The sequence below is a fragment of the Myodes glareolus genome, chromosome 14 (assembly GCF_982192425.1).
Source record: "Myodes glareolus chromosome 14, mMyoGla1.1, whole genome shotgun sequence".
NCBI lineage: Eukaryota > Metazoa > Chordata > Mammalia > Rodentia > Cricetidae > Myodes > Myodes glareolus.
In genome coordinates, this window is record NC_142039.1 from 74,954,481 (window position 1) to 74,980,133 (window position 25,653).

The following is a 25,653-nucleotide window of genomic DNA, read 5'->3' on the forward strand; positions in this document are numbered from 1 at the left end:
AGTGCAAGACCTGGGGGCTGGGAGTGGGAGGGAGGTGGCTGGATAGGACACAGAGTGAATGGGCCCGGGTGTTAGATTTTTCTTCTGAGAAACTGTCTTATCAGAGGGAAATGCAAATCTTTCCCCTCTAGTCCACCAGTTTCCCAGAATTTTAATGTGTGTGTTGCCATGGTAATGTTTAAGGAGGTGAGAACCATGCCGAGCGTACAGAGGCTCTGGTTCCCTCCCAGGGGCTGAACTACCATTTCCTCAGAGCAGCGGATCTCACCCGGCTCCTCTCTGCCGGGCTTGGTCAGCCTCAGAGGTCACCTGCAGACTGGGATGGATGTCAAAGGGCTGACACTGTAGGAGCAGAGGGCAAGCGATGAAGAATGGGGTCACAGGAGAGGTGCCCTGCCTGCCTCCCTTCTGCTGGCATGAGCTGAGGTGCTTTTGACCCCATGGCATAAAGGACCCACAGACTTGAACCCCAGGTGACCTCACCAATGACCTGTTCACAGTCACATTCTTCTTGGCTCTTCCTTTTTATTCCTGTCACCCTTTCCCCAGCTTCCCGGATGAAGCCCGTGAGCATCATGTCCAGGACACTCATCTCTGCGTTGGCCTTTGTGAGGCCTGATTAATGGAAGGTTTTAAGCGCCCAGGACCCATTCTTTCATAGCTTGGATTCTTGCTTTCCCTAATCGATGGCAAATTAAAGAAACCATGTGAAACCTTATGGAAATTTAGCCAAATGTGCTTTTCAAGTATTTATTTATGGCTGATAGTGATGACCTCAGTACAGGTTCGGGCATTCTGCAACATCAGCTTGGCTGGTCAACAATGTGGACCTTAAGCCCTGTGTTCAGTACCTGGCTGGAATGCCTTGTTAAAACAGACACACTCTGGGGCTACAGGGACATCTGGGGGTGACAAGCAATTGCTGCTCTTACAGAGGATCTGGGCTCCGCTCCCAACCTCCACGTAAGGCAGCTCAGAATCTCCATCACTCCAGCTCCCAGTGATCCAACACCATCTTCTGGCCTCTGTGGGCACTCCACTCGAGAAGAGCACAGATATCCCTGCAGGCAAACACATAAAGATAAATCTTTAAAAGTTAAAACACATCCTCAGAGAATTTTCACTTTTAAATGCACACTTTCTAGGAGAGTGACGCCCAGTCCCAGGCCACATGTCTCCGGTGAGCACGGACTACAAGTGCAGCCACAATTCCTGGAGAGTACACTGGAGATGAACTGTCTAGTGCCATTGTAACCGTGGTAATGCCACACGCAGCTGGCTCACCTCTCTGAGGATGCAGTATAACAGGGCCATTGTGCTGCCTGAAGGAGAGTACAGGATGCACAGCATTCACGATTGCAGGGAATGGGTTGCATGTTCTCGGTCGCATGCTGCTACTCTTTTAGAGGTGACTCCACGCTATTAAAAGGTGTACCATGGCCTTTAATCCCAGCACTCAGGAGGCAGAGGCAGGCAGATTTCTGTGAGTTCGAGGTCAGCCTGGTCTACAAGTGCTAGTTCCAGGGCAAGCTCTAAAATCTACAAAGAAATCCTACAAAGTGTCTGTGGAGCAATGTGCTGTGTGCACAGGCTGCCTCCTGCACACCTGCATCTGCCATGTCTCTTGCCTGGATCTGGAGGCCTTGTCAAGTAAGTGACTGCCCTCAACGCAAGGATGGCAGCATATCGGTGAAATTGCCCGGGGACTTACTTCTCAGAAGGGCCCTTCATTAAATGATGTCACCATGTTTATGCTGTGGCATGAGAGGCAGTGAGGACACAGCCAGGGGTCGTGTGTTGGGTTCCTAAAAGGCAGCATGTGAGTCAGCCAAGCTGAGGCAAATTCTGTCAGAGCGGCAGGGGTAGCTGGGTCCCGAAAGCCAGTCTCATCCGGAGCCACCTAGATGCCCTCATAGAGGACTTTAGTTCCTCGAGAACTTTGATCATATCCACCCTTACTCCTCCTAGACTGATCCACAACCTAGAAAGCTTACAGCCGCTCTCTCAGGCTTGCAGTGATGTCGTAGCTTCCGGACACCCTGCTGCCATGCCTGCACCCTGCTGCTGAAAGACCCGGATAAATTCAGACCCCTCTAGCAGAAAGAGTAGAGCCAAAAAACATATCTAGCAGGGAAAGAAGAACCAAAAATCTAAGTTAGCTGGCTCAGTGACTCTGCTCCAGGATCTAGCTGAAGATAAAGTTATATTATAATCCTGAGAATAATCTTGAGAAACAGGGAGTTACCCCCTTGTGATAATCACTGGTATTTTTGGAATTTTCCAATGACGCCCTCTCTACCCCCTTTGGGTTATTGGGTTGTGGTTTTTTCGCTAAAATACCCCTTCTCCCAGCTACTCGGGGTCGAACTCTATCCCTGTGTGGGAAATGAGTTTCGGTCCCAGTGCACTGTTTCCTGTCCTGTCAATAAACCACAAAGACGGTCTCTCATGAGTTCCTGGGGGTCGTGTTATCCTGAGACTTGAGTGAGAGTCTCCCTACTCTGGGGGTCTTTCACTGCCACACCTGTCACCTGCTGCCACTCCTGCCACCTGCTGCCACACCTGCACCCTGCCATGATAAATCCTTATCTCTCTGGAACTGAAAGTCAAAATAAATTCTTTCATCAATTTCTTTGGGTCATGGCATTTTCACGGCCCTATAAAAATAGCTAATAACATTGCTCCTGTAGGAAGTATAGTTGTGGGAAATCTATGTGAGAATCTAGAGGTGGAGCTTGGGGCATTTTTTGACTCTTTCTGACTCTCAGTGCCTGGTCAGCAGACAACATGGGTAGAAAAGCATCCAGGTTTCACTCAGAGTGACCAATACTGACTATTGGCCTGCACTGGATGACTATGAATTTGGTGGTCCTCTGATTAATCAAAAAGTGGCAGGCTAGGCATCAGGTCCCCTCTGACTTAGTACTGGAAATCTTTGCTTTGCTGCAGCCCTTTGCTCGAGCTCCCTGTCACAAGCCAGCCAGTGTGATTAGACAGCCACAACTGAGAACCTCTGACATTTATCTATACTCCCAAGCAATTAAACCCAGTGTCCAGCCAGAAAACCACAGCACATAGGACGGACAAAACAAACTGGAAAATGAGCAGCAAAGTTGGAAGAGCACATCGTGCGTGCTCAAGACTCCGTCGTCACAGATCCCAAGACTGTGTCATGCTGAAACAAAAACAGAACAATGGAACAGAATGGAGACACTGGGAGTAGAACACACGGATGTGGACACCGCTTTTTACCCAGCCATGTGAAAGTCTTTCAACAAATGGTTTAAGAACTATTGGATCTCTACAGGCCAAAACAAACAATTCAGGTGAAGCCTCAACGTAAAGTGGAGCAGAGGTCACAGAGGAAACATGAGGCTATGAAACACCAAGGGGAAATCCTACAGTCTTGGTTTAAAGAATGGTGGTTCTTTGGATGAGATACACCAAAGGTAAGTACAGGAAGAATTGTTAAATCAGCCATGGGTGTCATTGAAAACTTTCACTCTCTGGAAACCACTCTTAAGAGAACAGAGAGACAGAGAAGAGATTCGCTTGTACCAGTACATACAACTCCAGACTACAGAGAGGTTTCCACAGTCAACAGCCAGAAAGAGGAAGCACTGGGAAAATATGGGCAAATCTGCTGTGGGATAAAATGCTGGTTGGCCATAGCCAGACAGGAGGTATAGGCGGGACAACCAGACTAGGAGAATTCTGGGAAGGGGAAAGGCAGTCACAGCCAGATGCAGAGGTAGTAAGATGAGAATGCCTCACTGAGAAAAAGTACCAAACCACATGGCTAAACATAGATAAGAATTATGGGTTAATTTAAGTTGTAAGAGCTAGTTTATAATAATCCTGAGCTAATAGGCCAAACAGTTTATAATTGATATAAGCCTCTGTGTGTTTCTTTGGGACTGAACAGCTGTGGGGCCAGGCGGGACAGAAACTTCCATCTACACATGTCCCTTCTTCACCAATGACAGAGAAGGTCCCCTGCATCCATGATTAGTGTTAAATGCCAATCAAAACTGTAACTAAATGCCTCTGTGTACCTGTTACAATGGCTGAAACTCAGTCTATCCAGATCAACTACTGAGCAGACACAAAAGAACCAGAATAATTGTGTACTGTTAGTAAAAGATTTAAAATGGTGCAATCACTTTGTAAACTCTAGCAAGATTCTTTAAAAAATCAAACATGTTGAGCATAGCACACGCCTTTAATCCCAACACTCAGAATTAGACGGGGAAGTGAGAGGCTAACTCTGCCTGAACCTTTGACCTCTAAGCTCTGGGAATACGGTTCTTTATAAGATGACATCTCAACACCTTGGTCTTGAGCCTCACACAATTTACCAACCTTTGAGCCGCCCTGCATCAGTTGGCTTGGGCGGGTGAGGGCTGGTCACTTAGGCACTGAATGCTCACATTCATATATGAGCCATCTTGAGAATATCGTATACCTCGAGGCTCTGGGACAGTCCCTGCAGAGCGGAGATGTGTGTGTCCACACTGGAGCTGGAGGAAGGTGCTCTGTTCACGGAACAGAACAGCCAGTGTCTCGTGCCTGCCTTCTGTGGGACTTTCTTGTAGGAGTTCCCTTCTTTACTAATTTTAAATTTTAACCTTTGACCCTAGTCAACAGTCACTGTGAGTATAGCACGCTCTGTGGATTCTGGCAAATCACAAGACGTGAGTGGAGTTCTGACGACCCCTCAGACAGCCCTCTCTGCTTCAAGACAGTCTGTCTCAGCCCAGAGGACATCCGAAAGCTAACTCTGTCTTCCCCTTTGTCCTAAGTCTCTACATTTTCCTTTACTAATGCCTGAGTACCTTCTTAGTGTGCTCCATTCTACAGCAGCATTCCCCTGTCTTGGAGCTCTAGTTTGACCCCATGGAACAATAATATTAAAGAAGAGGTCATGAATTTCAGAATGGGGGGATGGGGCCAAGGACCCAGCAGGGGAGAAGTGATTCAGTCACAGTGTTCATGTATACAGTTCTCAGAAAATAAAAATTAAAAGACACTTGAAAGCAGAGAAGCAGGTGTGATTCAGCTCCAGAAATGTATTGTGGCGTCTGCTGGCACAGCCCTGGTACCCACCATCTTCCCTCCTCCCCCAGTGTAGAACCTGCAGCAGCGGGCACCTAAGCAGCTGAGAATAAGTGTCTTGGTCTCTGGGGCAGCTTGAAGTGGCCTTGTGACTAAGTACTGGTCATTGGCATGAAATAAACATGTGCTGTGGGAATCCTGAAAACAGCTCAGAAGGACTGTGAGCCTGGCCAGGAATGGTAGAGTCTGGCAGTGTCTCTCTCCAAAAGAGGAAGTCAGGTCCTAAGAATGGTAGAACAGGGAGACCGAGGAGGTCCCTGCCCGTTAGGAGCTGTCTTCACATTTCTCATGAGAAGCGAGTGACACCGGCGTTTCTGAACCACTGTTGTTCTGAGTTCCCTGGCACAGCCGGGCCTTTCCTAACCAAAGCAGGCAGTGCCACTGCCTCCTGAGGGACTGAGCAGGGCTCCCCCACCAGCCTGTGCTCTGCCTCTACAGCGAAGCAAGCATGATTCATTTAAGAGCCTTCTATTCTGAACACTGCCCTCTCCGTTTCCTACAAACCCAATTACCAAGAGAACAATTGGATTTTTTCAAGTCTCTCAAAATGTTCCCTTTAGATGTTCTTGGTATTAAATAGCAACAGAATTTAAATGGCATCAACAAAACACACAGATGTGACGTGGTAGTAAGTTACATAAGAGAGAGAGAGAGAACACAGCACAAAGGAGCCCAGTGACTGTGGCCAAGGTGGAAGGCAGCAGAGAACAGGCTGGCAGAGCTGTCTCTGGCTTCCAGCTGCCCTTCTAATGCACAGCCCCCTTCTCTGGGCTAGACTTCTCGTCCCTGTTCTGAGGGAGAGTGAAATGCCCATGGATGGTATATACCTCACTGTTCTGAGCACTATGGCTGACAGGGAGTCCTTGTCACTACCCTGCCAATTGTGGAGCCTTTGGTCTGCACCAGGCACTCTGCCAACACCTTACATTTCTCCTGTCTGGGCAGCAGACCTGTGAAGATGGCAGTCCCCTCCATTGTTCTACCAATAACTAAATGAGCCAGAAAGAAGTGACATCTCATCCTCAAATTCCTCGGCAACCAAGAGGGTAGAGTGGGGATCTGAACCCAGCGCTTGTGACTCCCGGGCCCATGCACTCAGCCACACCACACTGTGAATAGGAGACACTGTGTACGGCAAAAAAAATGAAGAAAGAGGAGGAGACAGAGGAGGAGGAGATAGAGGAGGAGGAAGAGGAGAAGGAGAAAGTGGAGGGATGGGGAGGAGAGAAAAGAAACCAACCAGTACTGGACTAGCACACATTTTTCACACAGAGGGCCAGGGACGCATTCAGTTGGTGAGGCTGGCCAGTGTAAACCCCCGGGATGCAGACTTCTGCTCGTGTTTGTGGCTTATGCTCTTCACAGACTCACAGCACCTCTGAGCCGCACATCTACACGAGTGGAAAGAAGAAAGAACACAAAAGCGTCCCCCTAAGTCCCTCGCCGACGGCCTCTCCTGGCCACTAAGAGCAGCAAGGGATTCTGGGTCAGTGGATGTTTGTAGGGCTTCTGTTGATACGGTCAGGAGTTGGAGCTTGGGTAATGGGGTAGATGATCTGCCTTACAGCTTTGAAGCTGATTTCTCAAGTCCGCCAGCCTCTGCATAGCTTCAGCGACCGCCCCCGCCCGCAGCCTCACCCCGTAAGTCCTCTCGCCCTGGTCCCAGCCTTGCTCGCCTACCAACCACAACAGCCGTTCCCAGTACCACCCCATGCCTCTACTATCTGCCAGGCTTTTAGAGAAACCACCAAAGAATTTATATCCCGGGCTCCATTTTTAGGGCTTTGGTGAGGCTTGACTTTTACAGCTAGAATTTGGAAAGAATGTTCCAGAACACAACTTTCCTCCAGCTGAGTGCGAGCCACCATCCCCAGGAGGCTTTCCTCAGTTCCCCTACTTCTCCAGCTAGTAGCCGACTCCTAAACCACACTTTAACTCGAGTGGCTGCCATGACCTAGTTGTTCCTTCGAGCATCTTGAAGACGCCATAAAAGATTTAGAGATGCTCCAACCCAGAGTAAAGAACACAGAAACCTCAAGTGGTCAAAATCTCTTCTCAGGAAGTCTACTCCTTGATGTGGGAAGTGGCTAACGAGAGTCAGGTCCCGAGACGACAGTAGAGGGCGTCAGACTGACGGGGCCTTTGGATTCCATGAGTCAAGTCAGATCTTCGTGGTTTGTCGTGGTTTCCCAAACAGCAGCAAAGTGAGTTCTGGGCTCCTAGGCTCCCAGCAAATGGAAACATGAATCAACCAAGTTGGAAGCTCACATTTAGGAAAGTGTGGTGAACTCATCTGTAGCTGGGTAGGATAAAATTCTAGATGGTTCTTCTGAGCACCAATTTAGAAATTCAAAAAGGCAAATCCCCTGAAAGGAGGAGGGGCTACTTCTCAGAAGCCTTGCGACATAGGGGTGATAACCTGGAGCTGCCCCTCACGAGCCTAAGAGTTAGTGGTCAGGAAAAACAGGCCGCAGTTGTACCTGCAAACAAAAATCAATCCATCAATCAAAAAACCTGTGTTATCCCACAAGTGGAAGCAGCAGAAGATGGGAAGAAATTTTACTGAAAAGACAGTAAAAATCTTATCCCAATGGTTCACTGTAGATCTCTGCATCTGCTTCCATCAGTTGCTGGATGAAGATTCTATGATGACAATTGAGGTAGTCATTAATCTTATTACAGGGTAAGGCCGGTTCAGGCACCCTCTCCATTATTGTTTAGGGTCTTAGCTGGGGTCATCCTTGTGAATCCCTGGGAATTCCCTAGTGTCAGGTTTCTCACTAGTCCCATAATGGCTCCCTCAATCAAGATATTTCCTTCCTTGGTCTCCCTCTCTGTTCTTCCCCACATCTCGATCATCATCACCCGCCTCTTCTTCCCTTCAGCCCTCCCTTCTCCCCCCACCCCCATGCTCCCAATTTTCTCAGGAGATCTTTTCTATTTCCCCTCACAGGATGATCCATGTATGTTTCTCTCAGGGTTCTCCTTGTTCCCTAGCTTCTCTGGGGTCGTGGGCTGTAGGCTGGTATCCTTTGCTTTACGTCTAATATCCACTATGAGTGAGTACACGCTGTGTTTCTCTTGCTGGGTCTGGGTTACCTCACTCGGGATGTTTTTCTCTAGTTCCAGCCATTTGCCTACAAATTTCAAGATGGCATTGTTTTTTTACTGCTGAGTAGCACTCCATTGTGTAAATTACCATATTTTCCTTATCCATTCTTCAGTTGAGGGGTATCTAGGCTGGATCCAGTTTCTGGCTATGACAAATAATGCTGCTATAAACACAGTTGTGCAAATGTCCTTGTAGTATGAGTGAACATCCTTTGGGTATATACCCAAGATTGGTATAGCTGGGTCTTGAGGTAGATTGAGTCCCAATTTTCTGAGAAATTGCCATACTGTCTTCCAAAGTGATTGTACAAGTTTGCACTCCCACCAGCAATGGAGGAGTATTCCCCTTACTCCGTATCCTCTCCAGCATAAGCTATCATCAGTGTCTTTTATCTTAGCCATCCTGACTGGAGTAAGATGCTATCTCAGAGTAGTTTTGATTTGCATTTCCCTGATGGCTAAGGATGTTGAACATTTCCTTAGGTGTCTTTCAGCCATTTGAGAGTCTTCTGTTGAGAATTTTCTGTTTAGATATGTACCCCATTTTTAATTGGACTATTTGATATTTTGATGTCTAGTTTCTTTATGTATTTTGGACATCAGTCATCTGTCTGATGTGGGGTTGGCAAAGATATTTTCCCATTCAGTAGGATGCCGTTTTGTCTTATTGACTGTGTCCTTTCCTTACAGAAGCTTCTCAGTTTCAGCAGGTCCCATTTATTTACTGTTGCTCTTAGTATCTGAGATACTGGTGTTATATTTAGGAAGTTGTTTCCTGTGCCCATGCACTCAAAGCTACTTCCCACTTTCAATTAATGACTGCTAATACTGGACTCGGCTAGATAACACCAGTATAGCCAGGACTAACTTCAGGGGAACTTCTGGAGGTGACAGAAGCTAGTGTCCCATGGCAGAAGCTAAAAGGGACCCTGGGATGGTTGGCAGGGCCCTCTCACCTCTCAGTGCTGCACCTGGGCAGGTAGTCCTCAGTTGTGTGAGAAAGCAGGCTGAGCAATGGGAGCAGCATCTTCCTTGGTCTCTGCTTCACTTCCTGCCTTGGCTTCCTTAGATAATAGACTACAGCTTGTAAGCCAGATAAACCTTTTCCACCCCAAAATCGGCTTTGGCCAGTGTTTTATCAAAGCAAGAGAGAAACAAACTAGGACCATACCTGATCCTCATCCTTAGAGGATAAAGGCCAAGAATGCATATCTTAGGCCCAAGGGTGTTGTTCAGTGGTAGAGCGTACAGCTTTCGTACACATGGCCTTGGGTTCAGTCTCTAAAATGGAAAGAGGAACAGAGAAAGAAAGGGAGAGAGGGAGGGAAGTCTTTACAAGCAGATTTTAGAAAAGAGAAAATTAAGAAATCAAACCAATAAAAAAAAAGATAAAGGCGTCAATCACAGCAGAAACCATGAAGGACCCCAAATTTCAGGGGTCAGGAAACTCCTCACCTGTGCAGCCCCAGAGAAAGAAGACTAAAGACTCTTCCCAAGCTCTCTTACTGCTCAAATGAAGACCCAGACAGGACTCTGGGAGTATGGCGTCCCCTGGTGGCCACTCACGTTTAGTTTCCAAGTGCCTAAGATGGCACCCAGCCAAGAGCCTGTTTCCTCCACCACAACTGGCACAGCATCAGTAGCTCCGGGCCATACCACAGCTTATTGTGAGCTTGACTCGGGGGCAATAAATACAAAAGCAGAAAGCAGACGCAGGAGATGCTCACAAGAAACAGCAATTGCATTTTATATATCTTACATTTCAGACCGGAAGAGAAAAACCATCCCAGTCTGAAAAAACTGGAAACAGGACGCCCCTCACCCTTGAAATCTATTTCAGGAGAAAGCAAGATAAAATTGTAGGCTACAGAGATGAGTTGGGAGGAGCTCAGGGGGACTGAAGCCATTTGGAAGAAAAGCTCTTTGGAAAGAAATTCTGGGTAGATTTTTAGAGGAATAACTCTTGAGAAATTTAAATTTTTAAAAAAACAGATTTTAAAATTCATTGGGTTATTTAGAGCAGCCAGTATCTATCACAAATAAACCACTTTATTCTCTCACACCGTCCCATGGCTTAAGTTATCAGATGGAAGGAAATGGACCCCAGGTTTCAGTCCCCCTGTACCTAACCAATTTCCATTGTTCACAAGCCTCTGTGCATGTGTACTAAAATGATCCCATGCTGTCACCAAAAAATCTATGTGGTCAGCAAGCCTCTGCTTCTGTGAGCTGCGATTATTCAAACAACCTTACAACATAGGTATTATTAACCGCGCTTGTCAGCAGAACATCTGAACAGGTAAATAACGTAGTCAAACGAACTGCTTAAAGATCTGGAACGAGGGTTAGTATTTCCCAAAGCCAAAGCTCCATGTAATCATTTCTACTGCTTCACTGAAGAAAGCAGGACAGGTCTTAAACATCTGTCTACCACAGTGAAGTCAATGCTGGGACTAAGAAGTCCCATAAGTGAAGTCAATGCTGGGGACGGGACAGCTTGCTGGGGTCAAGAAAATATTCTAAAACTGGGCTTGTAATGACAGGTGTGTGAACCAATAAAGGTATCAAAATCACCCAGTCTAGTTTTGCACTTAATATGGATAAAGATAAAATATGCTACTTCCATATCAATAAGCAAATAAAGATACACTGCCCTGCACAAAAAGGAATAATAGTATCCCAAACCTCAAAGTAATGTTAAAGATTACAACAAGATACAAGAACTGAAGATGTGTGGGTAGGATGTCTTCCCCACAGGCTGGGACGAGAGTGAGGGTAGCTCTGACATGGAGGATCGACACGGTGCAGACCCAGAGTGTAGCACGAATAATACAATCCCAGAGACAGATATTAGCGTTCAAGAGGACAACGAGAAAAGTAAAACAGCCAAGCCACTAGAGAAGTCTCTCATCTACTGAGGCTGGGTGACTGCAGACTGAGCCCTGATCCTCTGTCTCCTCCTGTCTTATATTCCCCTTTAGTGCTGGGATTAAAGGCATGTGACTCCCTAGTACTGGGATCAAAGGTGTGAACCACCTTCACCTGGATCTGTTTCTGCACTGATCTTGTGTAGCCCAGGGTGGCCTTGAACTCACAGAGTTCCCACTGCCTGTCTCCCAAATCCTGGGATTAAAGGTATGTAAACACCACTGCCTGACCTCTAGTGGCTCAGTTTTAGCCTCTGATCTTCAGGCAAGATTTATTTATTAAAACATAAGTAAAATATCGCTGTACAAGGGCATGATCGTGACGATGGCCTCGGTGGCTCCAGGCTCTTCTGTGTCCCACTATGACAACTCGCCCGTTGGCGTTTATAACAGCTCTGGCTTCCCTTCCTGCCAAGACTTGCTTGCAGAAATTTTGTTTATACCAGTGTATAGGTGACTAGTTCATATCTAAACAGTTCTTTTGAAGAGGGAATTGTATGATTTTGAGACTAAAATTATGTCATTAAAAAGTCTAAATACTGCTTTTTTCCCGACATCTTAGGGAGACTGCAGTGGTTGTCGCCTCTCTCTGAGCTTCATCATGCTGCCCAAGGATGACAAGAAGAAGAAAGATGCCGGAAAGTCGGCCAAAAAAGACAAAGACCCAGTAAATAAATCTGGTGGCAAGGCCAAAAAGAAGAAGCGGTCCAAAGGCAAAGTTCGGGACAAGCTCAACAATCTAGTCCTGTTTGACAAGGCTACATACGACAAACTCTGTAAGGAAGTTCCCAACTATAAACTTATTACTCCAGCTGTGGTCTCTGAGAGACTGAAGATTCGCGGTTTCCTGGCCAGGGCAGCCCTTCAGGAGCTCCTTAGTAAAGGGCTTATCAAGCAGGTTTCAAAGCACAGAGCCCAAGTAATTTACACCAGAAACACAAAGGGTGGAGATGCCCCAGCTGCTGGTGAAGATGCATGATCAGGTTCAATCAGCTGTACATTTGGAAAAATAAAACTTTATTAAATCAAAAAAAAGTCTAAATACTGGGTTTGCAGGGTGAGTCCGTGGGCACGGCACTTGCTGCTCAGCCTGATGACCTGATTTCAATCCCCAGCACTCCCATGGCGAAAACAGAACCTGTCCCTTCAGATTGTCCTCTGACCATCACCTGGCTGACTGACACACATAGATAATAAAGTAAGGAAAATTAAACTAAGTGTCTCATTAGGTGTCCACACCATTTTAAAACAAAGAGCAGAATTTCAATTCTTTATCATCTTAACCTAGTGGCCATTTCCCCGTTTTTAACCTCCCTGCTGCCTTTGCTTCCTTCCCAGCCGTGTTGCTGACTCAGGCCCTCTGCTAACCCAGGTCTCAGCTAACTCCTAAACTCTCCCGACTTCGAACACTTTGGGTACAGCGGACATGATGCCCCAGCAGATCTCGGGCAGCCTGAAGTTGTTACTCCGTGTTCATCACTGGTATCGTTTCCATGCCTCAACCCTGCACTGCGTGCCCTCTACCCCGAGACAAACACCAACTTACTACGGGCCCCCACTCCTGCAGTGTGCCGCTCTCCACAGGACAGCAATCTCAGCCGTTGGATGCGGCTGCCCAACAAGAGCCCCTGTTGGGAGTGGCAGGATTTAGACGGCAGAGCTGTGGGCACCCGGCCTCCAGTTCAGTGGGTTGAACCAGGCAAATGCGCTACACTGTTAGAGACGGCCCAGATCATTGTTGCTGCTAACCCTGGTCCCAGGAAGGAAATCTGAGCTAAATCTGGGAACTGGACCTAGACAAGGCCTTCTACCTAGAAAGGCCACCTCACAAATTGCTTTCCTGTGACAAATGCAAAGTCAAAGAATTATTTTTAATCTTGATAGACAAACCATCCAAGCACTTTGCAACATGTTGCCTGGAGTGAATTACGCTGGAGTCTGTGCACAACCTTCGGAGCCTGTAGTGACATTTGTGTTTTAACAAATAAAGCTTGCTTGAAGACCAGAGTGCAGAGCTGAGCCACTGGAGGCCAGGCAGTGGTGGCTCACACCTCTAATCCCAGTATTCGGGAGTCACATGCTTTTAATCCCAGCACTAGAGACGTGGGGACAGGAGTGATATGGCTGGGCAGAGAGAGGAATATAAGTCAGGAGACAGGAGCTCACTGCAGTCTGAGGTTTGCTGAAGGCAGATGCAGTCTGGAGATGCAGTCTGAGGGCAGGATCCCCCACTTTGATCTGAGTATTGGTAAAAGGATTCTCTGATGGCTGGCTGACCGCTTTGCTTCTCTGATCTTCAGCATTAATCCCTGTGTCTGACTCTAGGTCTTTACTACTAATACCAATTAGAATTCGTGCTGCAGGTGATCCGTCCCATTCCAGTGAACCCTTAAATTACCCTGGCTGCCAGAGTCCGATAGACCAGTCTGACATTGCTTCACACATCTTCATCACAGGCCAGGATCTGAACAGAGGAGAAAGGTGATTTAAGAAATTTTATATCAATGTGCAATTGTTAGACAAAGGTGCCAATTAATTTCTAAAGATCAGTGTTTGAGCGTGCCCTAAGTGGCCCTCTATGAGTATCTGAGTTGCCTTCAAAATTTCCTGAGCCCACTCTTCCACAGGTAGCTCTAGAGCAGTATTTTAATGTTCTTGCCTGTACAGAGAAACAATAAAATCTGTTGACTTCATTTCTATCTCCAGGGATTCTAAAGACTTTAAGCGTATAACATGCAGCCCTACATCTGATCTGACTGTGGGGCATTAGGGTTTCATAAAACCATTTGCTGATCTTTCAGCCCCCACTTACACCCACAATCCAGCTTTGATACATCTCCTGTTCATCTCTCCATGGTGTTGCGGGATAGTCGTTTACACTGTAAAGATGTGACTCTGCCCAAGGAGCCACCTGATTGGTTTAATAAAGAGTGAAATGGTCGATAGCTAGGCAGGAGAGGGTAGGTGGGAGTTTCAGGCAGAGAGAAAATATGCGGGAGGAGGAATCTAGGCATGTGATTTCACCTGCAGACTCAGAACAAGTCAGATGTGCCATACTAAGAAGAGGTAACTGAGCCACATGGCAGAATGCATATTAAAAAAAAACACAGTCTAATTAAGTTATAAGAACTAGTTGGGGGAAAGAGCCTAAGATAAGACCAAGCTTTTATAATTAATAGTAAGTCTCTAGGTCATTATTTGCAGGCTAGGGGGTCCAAAGCTAGTCAGATAAGGAAGTTTGCTACAAACAGAGTCCCATGTGGAGGCTCAAATATCCAAACATGGGGCCTAAAAAAAACTAAGAGAAGTTCTGGACAAGGAGTCAGATGTGGCTTCCTAGTCCTGCAGTCTCTCAGGAGGGCCAGTTGCTTTGTTGACTTTAAATTTTTTAAATGCTAACGAACAAAAGCAACAGCTGCTGAGAGACATTGGACTATGGGAACTGCTAAATTAAACCAACCTATACATTTTAAGAATGCCTTAATTTCAGAATGAAAGTCAGAAAATATGGTGTATTGGGGGAGAAGCTTTGTTTTTGTTTCCACAGGAAACAAAATGCTATGAATTTCTTAAAAATTAATAAAACCAGATTTGGTCAGGGGGGACCTCCTGAAAATCTTGACTACAGACATGAAGAAAATAAAAACAAGAAAAACTATGGGGCAGGTGATGTATAAACCGATCCCTTGCCATGGGAACAGCTCTGAGACGGCATGAGACATGACAAATCGTATTGGTTTATTATCCTCATGACTTACTGATACACGCCATCCTTTCATACGGCGTGGATAGACATTTAGTTACACAGTCCAAACATTTATAAAGTTAATGGATGCAATTTACCTGCTCAAATGTAGAACAAAAAAATCATCTTTAGCTAACTTGAGCTAATGTCATGTGTTGCAAGCACAAAGGGACCCTAGAGAGGATCACCTGCTGGCCTCTGCAGCCTCTGGAGCGGGAGGCAGCCAGCCCTCTAGGAGCCTTCCGAGGCGAGCTTTGCCCCAACCACAATCTCCTTCGAATTCTCAGCCAGCTGGGGCATGAAGCCAAGACCCAGGAAAGAGTACGGTCTGGAGAGCTAGAGGGGCAAGTCTGGCGCCAGGCCCAGGTGCGTCTGAAGTGCAGGAGCAAACCCAGTATCCGTTGTGGTTGATGGATCAGACTCCTGACAGGTCAGCCAACCAGATCTCTTGTCCTCCAGGTCCTTGTAGACTTTAAGGAGCCCCTATGTCCTAAACATCCTATTTCCTCACCACATCCGTCTGCCATAAACCAGCATTTGCCTATGAGAGCAAAATTCCCTAAGAAACCTCTGATCAACCCGGAAGGGTCCCCACCTCTTAAAATCTAGACTGCAAGAGGGAGTGGGAACAAAAGACTCGGGCCTCAGTAAGCGGAACCCACCTCCAGGCTAGCCCAAGAGCAGGGCATGAAGCAGGAGACAACGGAGTGACCAGCGAATGACAGAGAGAGAGAGAGAGAGAGAGAGAGAGAGAGAGAGAGAGAGATCAGAAAGATCTGTTCCTCTTTCTGGAGAGCAAGAGAAAGCCATTGATCTGGTGGCCCAGGCATTACCCAAGCGCCCTCTTTCTTTCTGACAGCACTGTCAGGCAAAACAGGGGCCTTCCGGTTGGGGGGGTCCCTGCTCCTGTGGATGGATGCTGCTCCTAGCCGCTGAGGAAGATCTGACATCAAACAGTCGGTCAGCATCACTGTTGCAGAATCTGTTTACATGATGCGTGGGCCGTACAAAGGCGGCGGGGCACCGATTAGCTCATCTCTAATTATACGGGATTTACTTTAGACAGCAAGTTTATTTTGGAATGCTGCAATAAGACGCCAGCAGCGGTGAGGATGAGGGGGTGGAGCTCTGACTTGGCCTTTAGAATATAATGGCTTGTTGTTGCCATGGAAACCAGCACCCTGTGAATTCTCAGGCGCCTTATTCTATAATTATGAGATCTGATCAGGGGGGTGGGGATGGGATAATTTTTCCCCCCTTATAAATTGTATTCAGTGGCTGAGAATAGAAGGGCCCAGAGAAGGAAGTCTATTATTAACCACCCGAAATGCGTCCTTCAAGTTCTGGACGTGGCGCAACCAGGACCACCCCCTCAGCGCCGCACACCAGTGGGTCGGGCACAGCTGGCTGTGGCAGCTGGGAGAGAGACTAGGCTGAATTTGAGGCTGTTCTCGTCCATCCCCGAGAAACTCGCAGTTTACAAGATTTTTCCTTGATACAGGATTGTGAGGTTCAGAGCTAAGGCCTGGAAGCTAGCCCCCATGCACGCGCGCATGCTCTGTAGACGACTTCAATAGACAGAAGGTAGTAAAGAGCAGAGAAAGGACCCTTCCTTAATGAGGTCACACGGGGAAGAGGAACACTGAGGCCCAGTCACCCCTCCCCCAAGCCCATCTTCTTCAGTGGTTAAGTTCAAACAGAGGGCAAGGGTCATTCAGACATAAGCAAGCAGCCCGGGTCAGATGCGGCCTCCCCATCACTGAGTTTAGATCCCAAACTCTCCGGAAAGGTTACCTGAAGCTGTCAGGATTGTGTGAGGTGTCTTTTCCTGAGGCACGCACGCCCTCTGGCTGGCAGGCAGGCAGGCACCAGCTTCAGTCTCCTCCCAGCTCTGATTCCTGGGGATTTCAACAGAGTGGCAGACAAGGTTGGGGGGGGGGGGTGATACAGACCCCTCCAGAGAGCCTTCCCTCCTGCCAGGGTTTTTCCCTTCCTTCTCTCCCCATCTTCCTCTCTTCCTTATCACCAGATCTGAAATGCAGGTATCATTCCTGCCTCTGTAGCCATCAGACTTGGGGCAGATAGGAAAACGTTGTTTTAAGGGGGAGGCAACGTCACCCACAGCTGGGCTAACTCAGGAAAAGATAAGCTTGCTCTGGGAGAAAACGTCCCTCTTATCAAAGCTCAACCGTGCGTTTCAGGCTCATACTGGGAACAGAAAGCCGGTGCTGCAACAATGTTAACTTTCACCTGTGGAGCTTAAACAGCTTCCAAACATTTCACTGAGGTTGTGCGCAGTTCTCCTGGAGTGAGCTCTATCTGCATTAGTTGATTAGTAAGGAAGCCCTGGCATTTATGGAAAGTGTTTCTCTAAGGGCTTTTCTTTTTAAACGGGGTATGGTCTTTTAAAAGCCAAAGCAAGCAGTATGAAGTTCTGCAGTGTACATTAAGGGTAGGGCACTAAAGTCACCAGAAACTGTTTCCAAAGCTATTCAAATACTGCATCTGACAAGAGTTCATCCAATTGCCTCAAAAGGCAGGAAATGAGGAAGAATAGAGACTGCTCCACGCTGCTCGTGACCGCAGTACCCTGTGGCTTCCAGTTAACGGTCTGCTCCTAGTACCTGCGGCTGGGTGGGCTTCACATGGCTGCGAGAGATGGAACGTGGAAATAAAGACTAAATCAAGAGTAAACACATTTGTCCCTTGTCAAGCACGGCAGCACGTGCCTGTAATACCAGCAGCACTTGAGAGGCTGAGGCAAGAGAATGACAGGGTCAAGAACAGCCTGAAATACATAGGGACAGTCTGTCTCAAAAGGAAATAAACAGGGGCTGCAGAGATTGCTCAGTGGTTAAGACCACCTGGGGTCACAGCACCCACAACTTACAACTGTCTGGAACTCCAGTTCCAAGGAATCCAACACCCTCTTCTGGCCTCCAGAGACACGAACACACATGTGGCATACTCCGTACATGTAGGCACTCATATATGTATATAGGTGTATATATATGTGTGTGTGTGTGTGTGTGTGTGTGTGTACACATATATGCATATATGTGTACATGTATTGCATGTGTGTGTATATGTGCACATGTGTACATTGTATCTAAATATGCACCTGTATTATATATACATACATACCTTATAGCTACATGCACTGCAGATATACAGCATACAGGGAGGATATGGGGAAGCCTCAGAGACCCAGCTCGCCGCTCTGCCTTCTCCATGACTTGGTCCCATCCTCAGGCTCCACCACTGTAGCTAGAGCGTTGCTCTCACAAGCTTCCACACAGCAATCTACACAGCCGCAAGAGTCAGAACATAGTCACGTGACCACCTTAGCAAGCAATAGACTTTTCAATAGGTCCTGGGCCCACGGCTGCTGGGTACCACCCATCTGAGCTCTTTAAATCAGCTGGTTACATTGCATAAATCTAGGTTTTTAAACTCTTAACTATTTCCCCAGTGATCTAAGAAGTTTTACACAAACAACCTTTTAGGCCAAGTCAGCTTTTCTCTTGTGAAAGATTAGGAATCAAACAAGTCCCATTTATGGAATCCAAAGGGAGTTACCCAACTAGAAGAGAAAGACTGCAAGGAGCACATAGAGAAGTCTACTCCACCATAGCGAAACGCCAGTGAGTGCCTGGGGTCCCAGCACTGGGGAGGCAGAGGCAGGTGAATTTCTGAGTTCAAGTCCAGCCTGGTCTACAAAGCAAGTTCCAGTACAGCCAGGGCTACACAGAGAAACCCTGTCTTGAAAATCAGATAGATAGATAGATAGATAGATAGATGATAGATAGATAGATAGATAGATAGATAGATAGATAGATGATAGATTGATAGATAGACAGATGATAGATAGATAGATGATAGATAGATAGATAGATAGATGATAGATAGATAGATAATAGATAGATAGATAGATAATAGATAGATAGATAGATAGATAGATAGATAGATAGATGATAGATAGACAGACAGACACATGATAGATAAATAGATACATAAATACATAGATACATAGATAGATGAATAGACATATGTTAGATAGATGATTGATAGATAGATAGATAGATGATAGATGATATAGCTAGGAAGATGATAGGTAGAGAGATAGATAGGTAATAGATAGATAGACAGATGATAGATAGATGGATAGATGGATGATAGATAGATCGGTGATAGATAGATAGATAGATAGATAGATAGATAGATAGATAGATAGACAGACAGACAGACAGACAGATAATAATGAGTGACAGGGGCATCTTTGCTTGGGAGCCTAGGATCAGATGTCAGAACCGAACCCAGAAACAAAGAACCACATGTCCTGACCACTTGTGTCGTGATCGCCTCGACCAGCAAGGAAGACGCAACACTGGAGCTCTTCTTGCTCTTCTGAGCAGTTTACTCAGAACCTTGTTACAATAGTTTCTCTCTCCGGGCAAGCTCCTCCCAGCCCTTAAGTAGCCCTGGGCTACCAATCCTGGATCTCCACGTGGGCACTGTCCATAGGTCCACTTATACGCAAGCAGCTTATGATCATCACGTGATCCTGGTCTTAGCCAAATAAGGTGTTTACCACTGAGAGCACTCGCTTTCGGGATCGCTGAAGGCGGAAGCCAGCGCCATCTTTTAGGTGCGGCTCTACGCAGCTCTCTACAGTTCCCCCTTTTTTGTTTTAAAAGCGACAGGCAAGAGTAGAGGTCTGATCTCTTTACGAATTAGAGCATGTACCAGCGTTTCTCCAGGTGTCATCCACCCAGAAAACACTAGACCCGCTCGGTGCCCTTTTTACAGAGGTGGGAGTTAGGCACCGGTCCATGTGCAGTCAGACTTGCTCTTCTTGAGGTAGATGTAATTACCCTCAAGTGCAGTGTGCAAGCCTCGCATCCTGTGCTTATATATCTTTTAAAGTATTTAACCAAGCTTGGGGGGACTGTCCTGCTTCAATAGCCATGAAGGCTTGAATGATCATTGCTTCATTGCGACATTGTGAGGCTCTCATGCGACAAATGCACCACAGACATACCAGGGAGGCAAGCACCATTAGGCCTGTCAGGGCTCCTATTCCCGCCCACTCCTTAAAATAACTAAAAGTCCGTTTCAGCATATTAAGAAAAGCATCAGCAGTAGGTAATTCCAGCCGTGTGGCATTCAGGGAAATGATCTGGTTAGTCAGGGTGTCCGTCAGGGTCTCGAACTCCGTGCTCCAGTTTCCCTGGAGGTATGCGCTCAGCTGCCGGCTCAGGTTACCATTCTTTGTAAGATTCTCAGCCAATCTGGAAGTGATGCATGAAGAGGAGAGGGAATGAATACATCTTACACTGGTTAAGGTTACTAAATCATCCACTTGCTCTTGCAAGAGGTCTACTCTTTGGTTTACTGTCAAAATGCCAGCTTTTAAATGACCATCAGTGGATTTCAAAGTGGTCATTGTGGAGGCTGTTCTTTCCACAGTTTCATTAACTGTCTCTGCAATCTGAGTTGTTGCAGCCATGGCAACAGCAGCTGTCGTGGCAGCTGCAGCAGATACAGCAATTGTGGAGACTAGGGCTGCTGTTATCCCAGAGTCTCATTTTGTTCTGAGCAAATGAGCGATTGGGAAGGTACCGGTATCAACTCTGACTGTGATGGGAACATATGTGGGAACTCTCATCACCACAGCCATGTTATAAGTACCATTCCAGCACTGACTTGCGAGGCAAGTTGCCTTAGAGGAATTACAATAGATCACATCCTCTGTGGCATTGGTAATATTAGTCAGCAAAAAGAAGAAGGGTGCCTTTAAGCACACTGGACTGGCAGAAATGGTAAGGTTGTTCATCATTTTATTTATAGTAACATTTGAAAGAACTCCCTTCATATCTCGGCTGGCAGAGATGTTAAGTAGCCGAACAGTCAAATTACAAAGGGCAGCAAAAGGCTCTAGGGATGAAAAGGCCCCTCTTTCATTAGAAAGAATCCATTGAAACCAGGGCCAAGTATTTTTCTTATTAGTTTTCTGATTAGTCCGATTAGCAAGATTAAAAGAATATCTTCCTAAAGGAGGGGTAAATTCAAAACCTGGTGCAATCTGCTTTGACTTACGATCTGGGTTTTGACATGGTGTCCAATGAGGGGGGTACCCTAAATTAGGGGCACAATAAGGTAATACTTGTCGAGCGGTGGAAATCCCTAATCCAAAGCGTGAACTTGAAGGCCAAAGCCCTTCCATCAACATCAATAAGGTAGTAATACTTGTGGCATTACCACCATTTTTTACCACTGCCTGTGCCTGAGGAAGCACCTGTACTTATTGTTTTCAGTGCTTCCACGAGCATGGCGAGAGGAACATGATTATCAGTCAACGGGTCAAGCCAATTACCCACTGAGCTATTTTTCAACCATATACATGGGCTAGAATTATTTTCAAGAGAAAAACATAAAGCTCCTTGAAGAGGAACATCAGCTGCATTATACATAGCCATGCTAGGGTCTAAATTTACGCAGGGTAAGCCTAATTCACAACCAGTGGAAAAAAAGACAGGTAAAACTTTTGATGTAGAATGAACAGGTATAGGAATTGGCCGTGCTTTTGCTATGGCCCACAAGATTTGTTCATTGGCCTGGATCAACAACGGGGACATCAGAACCGTCACTATCAGTAGGCTCACAGTCTGAGGTTTCATCTTGCTTGTCGTTCCTCGCACCTGTACTTTTCTCACCAAACGTTCTGGTACCCAAATAGGGTCCAAATGATCCTGTGGAAAAACACAAACAGAGTCTCGTGCCCATGCCAGCACGGGATCAGGGCCATGCCAGACCCCTGTCAGAGCGTCCTTCCATTTTATCAATCCTTTTAAAGGACTGAATGGGCAAGAATGCCTGTCCGCTGCAGACTGATTGGTATTATCCAAATTTAAAAAATTAAGTGTAAACAAGGCTAAGGAAAGTCTATTATTGGGGGTCTGTTGATGACCTTTCCCCCCTTTTTGTTTTTGAAACAATTCCTTTAAGGAGCGATGAGCACGCTCTACAATACCTTGGCCTTGTGGATTATAAGGCAGTCCATGTATGAGTTGAACACCCATGCGTTGGCAGAAGGAGGTGAACTTTTGTCCCATATAAGCGGGACCATTGTCTGTTTTCAGTTGCTGGGGTTTTCCCCAGGTGGCCCACGCTTCTAGACAATGAGCAATCATTTGGGTTGCCTTTTCACCTGTCATGGGTGTGGCATGGATAATGCCAGAGCATGTATCCACAGAGACATGTACGTATTTTACCTTGCCAAACTCGGTGAGATGGATAACATCCATCTGCCAAAGTTTAAGGGGGAGCAATCCACGCGGATTGACCCCCAAAGTTTGAAGGTGATGATGTATGACACATTGTGGCCAATCCACAACCACCTTGCGTGCATCAGCACGGGAAATGGCAAATTTTTGTTGTAGGGTTTTGGCGTTAACATGAAACTCTTTATGAAAATCATGAGCCCTCTGCAGGGCAGAGGCAAGAAACATCCATTCTTGTCTGGTACACTGATCAACCTTGTCATTGCCGGCAGCCAGAGGGCCTGGCAAACCTGTATGTGCACGAATGTGCTGTACAAAGAAAGGATTCTTACGCTGCCAGAGTAACAGCTGTAATTGTGTAAATAGCCTATGTACAGGGCTGGAGGATTTTATAGGTCCAGCTCACTCAAGGTATTTTAAGGTGTTAACAACATAACAAGAATCTGAAATCAAATTAAGTGTAAATGGACAGGATTTAAACCCCTCAACCATGATTGCTAGCTCCACATGCTGAGGAGCTCCAGGAGAAAACTGATATTTAACAGGTTCTGCGGAGTCCACCATGTAAGCACCACAGCCAGTCTTAGAGCCATCTGTAAATATAACACTGGCTCCTGAAATGGGCCGTAAGGCAGTGATTTTTGGAAAGACTACCGGATGTTCTTTAAAAAAGGTTAACAGTGGATGCTTAGGAAAATGACTATCGATGCACCCAGAATAGGAGCACCGTAAAATAGCCCAATCATCAATAGTGGCACATAAAATATTAACTTGATTAGTATCATATGGGGTGACTATTACACATGGTGCAACTCCAAAATGTTGCAGGCAAGCTTGAATGCCTTGCTGAGCAAGCGAAGCGACAGCAATAGGATAATATTCTATGGATTTCGCAGGGGAAATCTTGGAATGAATCCAAAGTAATGGTCCTTCCTGCCACAGAATACCCGTGGGTTGTAGATTAGTGGGTAAAATGCATAAAGCAACACCCTTTTCAGCCTGCACCCGTTTTAAAAAGGCTTTAGATAATTTTTCCTCTACAAGAGAGAGTGCTTGTCGAGCTTCACTGGTTAATTGTCTGGGAGAATCTAGAGCTACATCACCAACTAAATATCATACAATGGTTTTAATTCATAATTTGCCATGCCCAAACTGCCCCTGATCCAATTTATATCTCCCAATAATTTTTGAAAATCATTTAATGTATGCAAATGATCTTTTCTTAATTCTACCTTTTGTGGTATAATTTGATTATATGTTATTTTAGACCCTAAATAATTTACTACTTCATCTTGTTGAACCTTTTCTGGAGCTATCTAAGTACTGCAGCTGCCAGTCTGGCACTGGTTAATGGACCTCCTAATTCTCTACATGCTCTCATCCAGACTTCTAATCCTCTATTTTTATATGGGGTGATAGCCACTCTGCACTCCTGGGTACATTGTTCATACACTAGCTGCTTGACAAACGGCATAGCGGCATCCGGGTTACCAAAGATCTTTCCTGCTGCTTCTACCATCCTAGCCACATAATCAGAAAAAGGCTCCATACGTCCTTGAAGGATCTTAGTCAAATTACCAATTACCTCCCCTTTATTAGGTAAGGTCTTCCATGCTCTTGTGGCAATGTTACTAATCTGATCATACACTCGAGGAGGATATCCATTTTGCTGGTTGGCAAACCTGCCTTGTCCAAGCAACATATCTGTGTCCCAGACTGCTTGTGCCCCTCCAGCTGCTGGATTTATTGCAGCCTGAGCATTGGCCAATTCAACTAAAAGAGCTTTCCAATCTAGATACTGTCCAGGGGACAAACATGCTCATGCTAGGTTCATCCAATCAGCTGGAGTCATGGCGTATCTATGTAGAGCTTCCACTTGGGCCACCATAAAGTCGACTGTAAGTGCCATAAGTCTGGACAGATTCTGCCAATGTCTTGATGACCTTAAAATTCAAAGGCTCATGGAATCGGTTGCCTTGCGGATCCTGAAATACAGGAAATGCTGAGGCCGTCATCATTTCTGCCCTGATTTTTTGAACGAAGCAGCTCGTTCAAAGCCAGAAAAATTGGGTGAGAAGGAGAATTCTACATGTCTATTCACTGAGGATTCTCAATACACTCCCTACAGCAATAAGTAAAAACGATGAACCAGAACACTGTATTCAAGAGTACCCAAGCTGCTAAGAGCAAATAGTGTCCGGCAATTTTACTTTCAGTTGGGCTAGCGAACCGAATGTGCTCTGCAGACTTGTAGCCCGTCAGCTGTAGTAGGCTTTACTTTCACTTTCGATTTGTCTGCTCTAGTCTTTGCAGCTCTACTTCCCCGCTCTCCCTTTGTTTACAGGCGAGAGCAAATAACCCACTTTGGTCGCGGATCCCCAATCTTACCTTGAGGACTTACTGGTGCACCCCGTGACTGCTGCAAGTTCTGGGCTCCAGGGAGAGGAGAGGAGAATCCCCGTACAGGCCACCATTTGTCACGACCGCCTCGACCAGCAAGGAAGACGCAACACCGGAGCTCTCCTTGCAAGCAGTTTACTCAGGACCTTGTTACAATAGTTTCTCTCTCCGGGCAAGCTCCTCCCAGTCCTTAAGTAGCCCTGGGCTACCAATCCTGGATCGCCACATTGGCACTGTCCATAGGTCCACTTATACGCAAGCAGCTTACGGTCATCCTGTGATCCTGGCCTTAGTCAAATAAGGTGTTGTTTACCACTGAGAGCACTCACTTTTGGGATCGTGGAAGGTGGAAGCGAGCGCCATCTTTTAGGTGCGGCTCCACGCAGCTCTCTACACACTTGTATTAGAAACTAAGGGCTACGGAAGTTTCTAAGTTCACCTTCAAGACCCAGTTACACAAAATTAACGCAAAACAAACAAGCAAACAAAAACCCCACAAGGACCTGCCAATTGGGTTCTAGTATCACCTCATCAATCCAACACTGGAAGTGCCATGAGCTCACCACATGGCTATTAGTAGGGCACTTGGGAGAGACGTCCTGCCTGCAAGCGACCATCGCTCTGAGACCCGGAGCTGGGTTAGCACAGACGTGCAGCCAGCTGGGGGACAAGTGGAGCAAAAGCACAGAGACTCCAGAGTGGAACAGCAAGGCAGACCCTGGAACCTGACCCACAAACGCATCCACACAGGGAAGCGGTGACTGAAAAGGAGCCGAGAGCAGAGACATCTGTGGTCTCAACACAGGGGTGTGGCCTCCATGGCTTACCACAGTGAAGGTGAAGGAGATATAACCATAGTTGGGAAGAAATATCACCTGAACTGCAGCCAGAACTCCGCTCAGGTCCCAGGTCCGTGTGACTTCTGTTGAAAGGGTTCAGAGTGGTATAGAGGTCAGAGCGCACCACACAGCAGGGCAGAGTACACTCTCGAGGATGAGGGTGGACGATAATCAATAACCCCACTGTGCCGCTCTGTTTTCAGGCAGGCTTTATGCTGCTTCTAAAGTCTCTA

At 46.5% G+C, this 25,653-nt stretch overlaps 2 long non-coding RNA genes and 1 pseudogene across 3 annotated transcripts; 1 reads left to right on the forward strand and 2 right to left on the reverse strand.

Moving 5' to 3' along the window:
* Positions 1–715: 715 nt before the first annotated feature.
* Positions 716–18,727, reverse strand: LOC125408982 (uncharacterized). Its single transcript, XR_007234651.3, has 4 exons — positions 18,043–18,727; positions 16,693–16,796; positions 13,552–13,617; positions 716–1,061 (listed from the first exon to the last, which is right to left on the reverse strand). It is a non-coding gene; the product is annotated as an uncharacterized LOC125408982 (long non-coding RNA).
* LOC148119916 (small ribosomal subunit protein eS25 pseudogene) lies at positions 11,740–12,188 on the forward strand (annotated as a pseudogene).
* A 565-nt stretch (positions 18,728–19,292) lies between the features above and the next one.
* Positions 19,293–24,844, reverse strand: LOC125408980 (uncharacterized). 2 transcript variants are annotated; one of them, XR_015734911.1, is made up of 3 exons: positions 24,570–24,844; positions 21,564–21,650; positions 19,293–20,189 (listed from the first exon to the last, which is right to left on the reverse strand). It is a non-coding gene; the product is annotated as an uncharacterized LOC125408980 (long non-coding RNA). The 2 variants fall into 2 exon arrangements; XR_015734910.1 differs by having other exon boundaries at positions 21,600–21,650; positions 24,570–24,837.
* Between the last annotated feature and the right edge of the window lie 809 nt (positions 24,845–25,653).